This window comes from Octopus sinensis, linkage group LG1, assembly GCF_006345805.1.
Source record: "Octopus sinensis linkage group LG1, ASM634580v1, whole genome shotgun sequence".
NCBI lineage: Eukaryota > Metazoa > Mollusca > Cephalopoda > Octopoda > Octopodidae > Octopus > Octopus sinensis.
Window position 1 is genome coordinate 107900363 of NC_042997.1, and position 10000 is coordinate 107910362.

Genomic DNA, 10000 nt, shown 5'->3' on the forward strand with positions numbered 1-10000 from the left:
TATTTAATTCATAATCCCAAGTTTTCATATTACGGACTACACGTGTTTCATACGTACCCTCATGAAACACGTGTAGTCCGTAATATGAAAACTTGGGAATATGAATATAAATAGTATTTTATTTAACATTTTATGGCTTGGCTGAGTTAATATCGTTTGGAGTTGATGAAGTTGTGGGTGTTTCTATCTCTAACAATATTCTGATATATATGAATTAATTATTGAAAGTAATTAAATTTAATATTTTTAATTTAAATGTCTCATTCCTGTGGCACTGGAATTGATATTCTCAATAAAACAACAACAACAACAGCAACAACAACAACAACAATGTTTCTTTATTAGACACGCAGGGCTGAACACAGAGGGGACAAATTACAGAGTAGAGCGTTTCTTTTTGGGGAGAAAAAAAAGGGGGGGGTAGGTTTTCGATCAAAAGGGAACGAAAAAAAGAAGAAAAAAATCCGATCAATAGGGATCGTGTACCACAGAAATGTCACGATGTAAAGTGTAAAGGGGAAAACAGATAAGATTTATCCGTGGAAAGAAAAGCCCATGGAAAAGACCACGGTAATCTCGGTCAATAATGTCACATGTTAACACATTTATTTGCAAGTAAGTAACTCTCTGTTTTAAATTTTTCCGGGTTCACAGGATTATACTCAAGGTGGCTTCGTCATTCATACGTGCCATCCTTGCTACATTCACCCATATTTTTTGAAAATTCGCTAGACAAAACTTACCTCTCTACTTTCACTTTCCTTTTCAAGTGATACTTGAAGAGTTGATGAGATTGACCATAGAGGAAAGTGTTGTCTCCAATCTTTCAGACGTGTCCACCAGAACATTATTTCGCCATAGCCACAAGGATGATGAAATAGCTCTCTTTCCCCGTTTGATAGAAGGGAGGCGTGACAATATTGACGATAGACTCGGCTGATAACCGACTCGTCCCACACGTGACAGCAGTTGTTCGAACATAGGCCCATAGGTCGGAAATGTTGGACCTGACCGCATCTCGGGCAGGTCGGTCCCGTGTATTTTATTTTGTCTTCGTCGTTGCTTACTCTGTGCGTATACAAACACACATATGTATATAAATCGATATGTGTACATACATATACATATTACAACGCATATATATATATGATATATATATATATATATATATAATATATATATATAACTATAGATATATATATATATATATATATATATATATATAATATATAGGTGCAGGAGTGGGTGTGTGGTAAGTAGCTTGCTAACCAACCACATGGTTCCGGGTTCAGTCCCGCTGGGTGGCATCTTGGCAAGTGTCTTCTGCTATAGCCCCGGGCCGACCAATGCCTTGTGAGTGGATTGGTAGACGGAAACTGAAAGAAGCCTGTCGTATATATGTATATATAATATGTGTTGTGTGTGTTGGTTGTGTTGTGTTTGCTGTGTTTGTCCCCTAGCATTGCTTGACACCCGATGTTGGTGTGTTTACGGTCCCCGTCCCTAGCGGTTAGACAAAAGAGACCGATAGACTAGTCCTGGGGTCGAGTTGCTCGATTAAAGGCGGTGCTCCAGCATGGCCGCAGTCAAATGACTGAAACAAGTAAAAGAGTAAAAGAGTAAATATATATATATATATATATATATATATATATATATATAGAGAGAGAGAGAGAGAGAGAGAGAGAGAGAGAGAGAGAGCGATGGCCTGGGTTCCCTCCTGCTAGCATCGGTCACTTACTCTGTACGTCCACTCTAACCTTCCACAAATTTTATATTTCTACAATTTCTGGATGCTGCTGTTTTATGAAGGTTTCCTATCGTGTTGAAATCTCGAAATAGGGATCATACAATCAGCAGCTGTCCAAAAGCATCTGCAAAGTATTTACCTTCCTATGAGACGCGACGTTGTTGTTAAAACCGACGTAGATGGTTTTAACGACAAAGTCAGCGGCTCAGTAGATGTTAATGTTTCCTCTGAAATTGTGTAAAAAAGAGAATATCAACAGTGGACTAATGCGCAACTTATATCTCTTGTATTTTGGCTATAAGGGTCCATTGGTACATATCAAATTTGTATTGGACCAAGTAACAACAGGTTTTTGTAAAAACCACGAAATGCCAGGCGTTTCCAACCGAACACAAAGCAAATTAATTCGAATTCTCCATATAACATATTCGCAGATATACACCTGCATATATACACATATATACTTTTGTATAGGCCCACATACACATACACATACACACTCAAGCATCTACATTTATGCATACATACACCTACATATATACACACGCATCCTTACATATATAGATCTTCATAAACACACATACATATGTATATATATGCATACCTACACATACACATATATACTCACACACACACACACGCACACACACACACACGCACACACACACACACACACATATATGTGTATGTACATAAACCAGTTTACATGCACACAGGTGCTTACACTTATATATACGCTCACATTTTCGCAAATCACTGGACCTGTTTTGGTTTTAAAAAAAATTCTGTCACTTTGTTGACGACTAACTTGAATTCGAGAACTTGAACAAATTTCAAAGGAAAACACATTCGCACGCGCGCACACACATTCACACAGGCACACACACACACACACACACACACACACACACACACACACACACACACACACACAACATATTCACTCGTACCAGCCATCCAACCAACAAACCAAGAGACCATACTACCTACCTACTTACCAATCTACCTACCTACCTACATTCCTAGCTAATTATATGAATTACATATATACATGTAAACATATATATATATATATGTATACATACATACACACACACACACACACACACACACACACACACACACACACACACACACACATATATATATATATATACACATAATCAAAATAAGCAACAAGGATATCCATAGGTAATGCAGTACGATTGTTTCAAGCAACTCCATTTAATTGAACAATGCAATCATTACATCAGTTTAAATGTAGAGTAATCTTCAGCTGCATAAAGACATAGAATCTAATTAAATTAAAACAGATGGACACAATAGTATAATTTTACCTAAAATCTCCAAGAAGGTAAGGAGATAGACAGAGAACATGATGTCTATTCCTTACAAGTGTACACACACGCACACACAGACATACACAGCTGTATATAAACAACTTTAATGCTTTGATTCCCAAGTTGTAAGTCATATTAGTCAAGAATCGAAAGAGGGATTTGATTAAAGTCTGTCTTATTGCGATGTATTGATGGCGGTGGTGGTGGTGGGAGGGGGTAAATGTTCTGTAGATGTTTGGAGGTAAACTGTGGTGTAGTGAGATATACTGAGATGTTTTGAGGGTAAAGCTTCTCACCGTGCCCCTCACCAAAAACACGACACTTGTGGGAAAAATTCAGATCAGCATTGCAAGCTAAAGTAACTCTCGTCATTTTTACATTGCTCCTGCTGGAACAATCTTATCTTAGTCGTTACATGAAGTAACCATACGACATATATTTATTTCCTTGTTCAGCAAATCAACAATTATTGACTCAAATTAAATTACGTTTCTTCTTTATAGTAAATGGAAATGAACGATTTAAAGGCGGAATGTCATGTCTGGTAGACTACTTTTTTGAGACGAGATTCTTTCAGAAGGAGAGAGCCACTCCTGGAATTTGTTATAGGATAATGGAGCTAACACCGTTCGAACCGATCACCTTCTTGGCTTGAATCAATCAAAGTAGTTTTATATTCTGTGAACTTGATGGAGAGTGTAAGAGAGTGATGGATGGATGAGTTTCGTTGAGTGCAAACAAAATAGAATTTGAGAGGAAACCGGCAGCAGATATGAAGGTCTTTTATGGTAAAAAGAGCCGCTAGAAATTCAAACCCATTGAGAATGATTTATAAGACATTTCCGCAAAACTGACAGACAAATTCTTGATAATGATCCAGAAAGTTCTTTATAACTTAGAAGGCAGACTTGTCAACAGACCGCGCAATACATGAAGACAGCTTTACTTTTCTGGTGGTAGTAGTTGTGTGTAAACTCCACTCCAGTTATGGGTGATGGTCAGTAGCTGCTTCTCGGTGTTTTGTAGATAATGTTAGTTGCTTTTGCTTCAACAACTCTGCCATAGATAAACCATTGATAGGGAGGTTTGGGTTATCAAGTTCGGTTCGATCCATCGCTGATCTATTTGAATGGGTAGGGAATGAAAACTCCAGATTAAATGGGTTGGAGGGAATACGAACTAGAGGGGGTGGGGCGGGAAAAACTCAACTTGTGTGTTAGCAGCGTCGGTGTTGAGTGAGGTGCAAGAAGCAGAAAGGTGACGAGTACTCTGACGTCATTAAGGATGACTTAAGATGAGAGGAAAGTCAGGTGAGGCAGTGAAATATCTTTCGGTGATTGGAGGAGAATTGGCAGCGGTAACTATAGAAGGATTGGGAAGATGAACCGGGGCAATGAGTAGATTCACTTTATATGAGAAATAGGTGGGATGGTTACGTTTGGAATGTCCTTAATCATAGGTCAACTGAATCAGAGCGACCTGGGGCTAAAGAACAACCGTCTCCTTATGCAATAACAACAACAACTTCAAATTTTGGCAGAAGGCCAGCAATTTCAGAGGAATGGACAAATCGATGACATTGACACCAATGATCAACTGGTACTTATTTTATCGATTCCGAAAGGATGAAAGGCAAGGTCAACCTCAGCGGAATTTGAACTCATACTTTAAGCCGGACGAAATGCTGCTAAGCATTTTGCCCGACGAGCTCGCGATAATGCCAGCTGACCACCTTAAGAACAACAACAGTGATGATGATATGATGATGATGATGATTGATGATGATGATGATGATTGATGATGATGATGAATGATAAAAAATGCAAATCAGACATTTTTAAAGGACTGTGTAAATAAAATCGGAATTGATGTAAGGTTACAAGTCATGCAGAAGAAGCCAGCACTTCTTGGTATAAGAAGAATCTTAAAGGAATTTCTTGTCTATGAAAAGCACAAGAGAGGAATTAGTGACGGGGCTTTGTTAACTTGTTGTCTGCTCTCTTACTGCAATGAACAGACTGTTTAACATCGGTCAGAGATTTACAAAAATGAAACAACAACAACAACAACAACAACAATAATAATAATGATGATGATGATGATGATGATAATGATAATACGGAGGTCTAAAGTTTTCCACGAAAGATGATCAAAATCTGGGACGTCTTTCAACTATAATAAAACAGTTCAGCGACGATACTAGAATGGAGTTAAGTCTCAAGAAATGTGCTAAAGCCATATTCTTCGAAGGAGTACTTCTGAAAACTAGCAACATGCAGATTGAGAAGTTTATCTTCATCAAGGAATTAAATGTCAAAAAAAACCCAAATATTTATGCGTGTATCAAGGGAATGATATTCAGCACTCGCAAATTCGAGTTAAAATACGGATATAAATGTTATCGTAGAGTTAAATCTATTCTAAAGAGCGAACTTAATTACGAGAAACGAAACCGATACAATCAATACCTTAGCCCATACCTGTTGTGAGCCACAGCTTTAATGTTATAAAATGGTCCATCAGTGAGAGCAGTAAAATTGATACAAAAATACGCAAGTTTTTCACAATGCACCGCCTGCATCACCTAAAGGCAGATGTGGATAGACTATGGATCGCACGCAAGGACGGATAATAGGGACTGATGTAGCCACAGCTGCCTCTAAAGACAGCAAGCATAGGAGTAGACGCCTGTCTAAAGAACACCAATGACTGGATGCTTAAACTGGTTTGGAAATATGAGAGTACCAAGAAACTGTACTCAATATCAGAAGAAGCAAAGAAAAAGGAATTAATGATCAACAAGACTGAAGTGCAAACAAATGAAACAGAACTCACTGTGTGTGTGTATGGATCTGTGTTTATATGCAGATATAAGTCTTAGGTTGTTTGTGTTAATTTTTAGCAAAATACAGGGCGAATTCACATAGTGATATAATAAAGATTAAATATTACAGCAGGATATCATTCTATTCAGTAGATAACTGTATATGATATAGAAGTTGGTGTATATATCTGTCTATTAATATAGAATAAAATATATTAAGTGACGGTAATAAATCGAAGCGAAATGTATATACAAACACAGACACAGTCGCCCAGTAATATGTATTATGAAATACTATCTAATATATATTAGCATATAAGGCGGCAAGCAGGCAGAATCGTTGGTACGCCGGACAAAGTGCTTAGGGGCATTTCGTCTGCTGTTACGTTCTGAGTTCAAATTCCGCCGAGGTCGACTTTGCCTTTCATCCTTTCGGGGTCGATTAAATAAGTACCAGTTACGCATTGGGGTCGATGTAATCGACTTAATCCGTTTGTCTGTCCTTGTTTGTTCCCTCTGTGTTTAGCCCCTTGTGAGTAGTAAAGAAATGGGCATTTCGTCCGTCTTTCCCTCCTGAATTCAAATTCCGCAGGCCGAGGTCGATTTTGCCATTCATACTTTTGGAGTCGATAAAATAAATACCAGGACTGGGGTAAGGGTTGATGTACTCGCCTTACCTTCTCTCCCGAAACTGCTGGCTTGTACTAAAATTTGAAACCAATATATATCAATATAGATCAACACACACACACGTTCGCTTATTCTGAAAGTTCTTAGAATCTATTTGGTAACCGTCTTCATTTCATTGCCATCGTAGTCTTATGAACATGAAAAGATACCTTATCATTCATGTCAATTCTCAGGTCACAATTTGAACTCTGGGATTACAACTCATCCTGATGCTGTGTGTTTTGTGTGCTGATAGCTGAGAGTTCGGAATTGTTCAGCTTTAAATTGCCTTGTACCCACATGTATTCATAACTTTTAAATCATGTTGCGTAGCATCTCCGGGTTTCTTTATCACTTGTGATACTTTTGTAATATCTGCATAGATAACGAGGGTGGCTGTTTGTATAGCTGGAGGTATGTCTGATGGATCACTGTAAGCAATAGTACCCTCAAGACAGAACCCTGCAGGACTCTATCCACTATGAGTGTTTCCTGGGAGAAGGCTTCATTGATTACTGACTTCTGCCTTTGAAAAGGTTGAGCAACCGCTACCCCAAGCTTTCCACAATGCCGAGGTCCAGCAGTGTTTCTCATGATTGTGTGTTTGTTGTATTATTAATGATGTTGTCGCATCTGGAAAGTGGTGGCATCTGGAAATATAGTCTAAAGCTACAATCAAGAAGTTGCACCATCTGGACTATTATTTTAGATTTTTACCTGAAACTATTAAGCGGGGAGGGTGTGTATGTGTGTGTGTGTGTGTGTGTGATGAGTAATCTTGAAAAGTTGGGTTAAGAAATTCCAAACCATTAATGGCACCATGAAAATATGGAAATCATTGCACAAGTTTAACATGCACACACACATACACACACACATACACACACACACACACACACACACTCACACTCACACTCACACACACACATGCATACAAACACAGGCTTGCATGCATGCACAGGTACACACGTACGCACGCACTCACACACACGCACACACGCACGCATATATGCACGCACGCAGACACGCATGCACACGCACGCACACACGCACGCATATATGCACGCACGCACATACACACGCACGCGTGCGTACACAACACACACGCACACACACACACAGGTAAATCAGCATGCAAAAACAAAGAAAAAGTTCTTGTCGTTTAAAAATTGTTTTAGAGAGAGAGAGAGAGAGAGAGAGAGAGAGAGAGAGAGAGAGAGAGAGAGAGAGAGAGAGAGAGAGAGAGAGAGAGAGAGAGAGAGAGAGAGACGGAGACAGAGAGGGGCAGAGAATGAGAAAACTTTTGTATGTGTGCTATGCGTGTGTGATTGTCTGTATCTACGGCTGTGTATATTAATATGTGCCAGCTTATATATATATATATATATATATATATATATAATAATAATAATAATAATAATAATAATAATATTAGGGAGTATGGCTCCAAACTTACAGGGAAAAATTAGATTTAGGATTAAATCAAATTTCACAGCATAAATATAATAAAATATCCAGCCTTTCACATAACTTTTATAAATATATAAAATATGAATTACTTATTATACTATATTATATTTATCATTCTTTTTATACTTTTTGGAAAAATAAATTAAATTATATATATATATATTATTTATTATATTAATTATATTTATTTTATTTGTTATTTATGTATTGGTTTATGTCTATCACCGTTTGAGTTGCCTAATAGTGGTTTTATCTCTAATACATATATATATATATATATATATATATATTGATAAAACGGTAAGATAACAAAAGAAAGAAAGAGACCTCAATATTATGTAAATAGAGATAATTTATCTATACAATAATATGTTACATTACTCGGTAGTCAAGATAAAACTCTGAGTTTCAGATGCCGAAGTGGAAATCCACAACACCATCTCTTCGGTTATCTGGCTATTTGAAAACGCTATCGTTTTCAAATAGCCAGATAACCGAAGAGATGGTGTTGTGGATTTCCACTTCGGCATCTGAAACTCAGAGTTTTATCTTGACTACCGAGTAATGTAACATATTATTGTATATATATATATATATATATATATATATATATATATATATATATATATATATATATATTATATATATATATATTATAATATACATATATTAAAACGACACTTATTTTCCGAATAAACTTCAAATCTCTTTACTCTGTGTATGCGTATTTTGTGTGTGTCTGTAAGTGTATTTTCCGAATGAAAACTTCAAATCGATTTGATCAAACTACAAAATGAAGTTGCCTCTGAGATGATCCCAGTTTTTTTTTTTTTTGAGGGGCCTGCTACTTTTGGACAGGGAAAAATCGATCCAATCATCAACTGACTGATCTGCTCATGAGTCATCGACTCCTGATTATGAAAACTAAAGCTAACAGTCCATCAGCATGATTTGAACACAGAACATAGAGACAACAGACAGGAAATTTATTCTGCTTTCTACCAACTGCGCCACTTGCCGGCCACTGGGGGTAGTTAAGTAAACTACAATCAGACACGGTTCAGTGTTTAATAAATGGAATTGACGAAGGCTAAATAGCTTAAAGAAGATAATTTTTATCAGTGAAGGGTAAATAGATTTAAAGATGAGAAATTGAATTAATGAGTGGTAAATGTATTAAAAGTAAATAAATTTAATTAATGAAAAGGAAATATATTTAAGGTAAATAAATTTAATTAGCGAAGAGTAAATATATTTAAAGAAGATGGGTTGAATTAATGAAAGGTGAATACATTTAGAGAAAACGAATTTAATTAATGAGACGGAATGTATTTAAGATAAATTGAATTAATGACGTAAACTTTTTTGATTTGCTTATGAGGTCTCGAACCTGCTTATCAATAGTTGTAGAAATAAGTGTTTTGAAACTGTGGCCCGCAACGGAAGGTTTGTCCTCAAGGGAATCAGTGCTAATTCATAACATTAATAATTTATGGCTATATACACAAATACTTAAGATAAAAAGGTCGGCAGAGTGACAATATTTGTCATGCATTACTGGAAAAGATAAAAGTGATTAGGCGATTCTTTCTGCAAGGAGTTGGGTTGTGAGCAGTGAGTTCGCATGACGGTAAGGACCTTGCACTTACTGACACATTCATAGATGTAAATAAGTGCTATAGATACGGATTAGTTCTCTTCCGTTACCCGGCAGAGCACTGTGTATTTAAAGTGTTTGGTTTGCGCGTAGGGTTGTGTTTAAACTTTGTTGTGCTTAAAGACTTAGTTTAAAGAATTAAGGGCCCCCCAAAAAAGTGTTTCCCCCTTCCTCTGCTAAATCAGGGGTTCCTAACCATATTTTACCGATGGATCCCTTTGGTTCCTATTTTACTCGGCTATACCCTAACCCTTACCATTCAATATTTTAAAAATTCCTACTGTATAAAA

General features: G+C 36.9%; 1 protein-coding gene across 1 annotated transcript in view; it reads right to left on the reverse strand.

Moving 5' to 3' along the window:
- LOC115218890 (sodium-dependent multivitamin transporter) overlaps positions 1–10000 on the reverse strand; it is a 108693-nt gene that overhangs the window by 97413 nt on the left and 1280 nt on the right. The window lies entirely within an intron of this gene.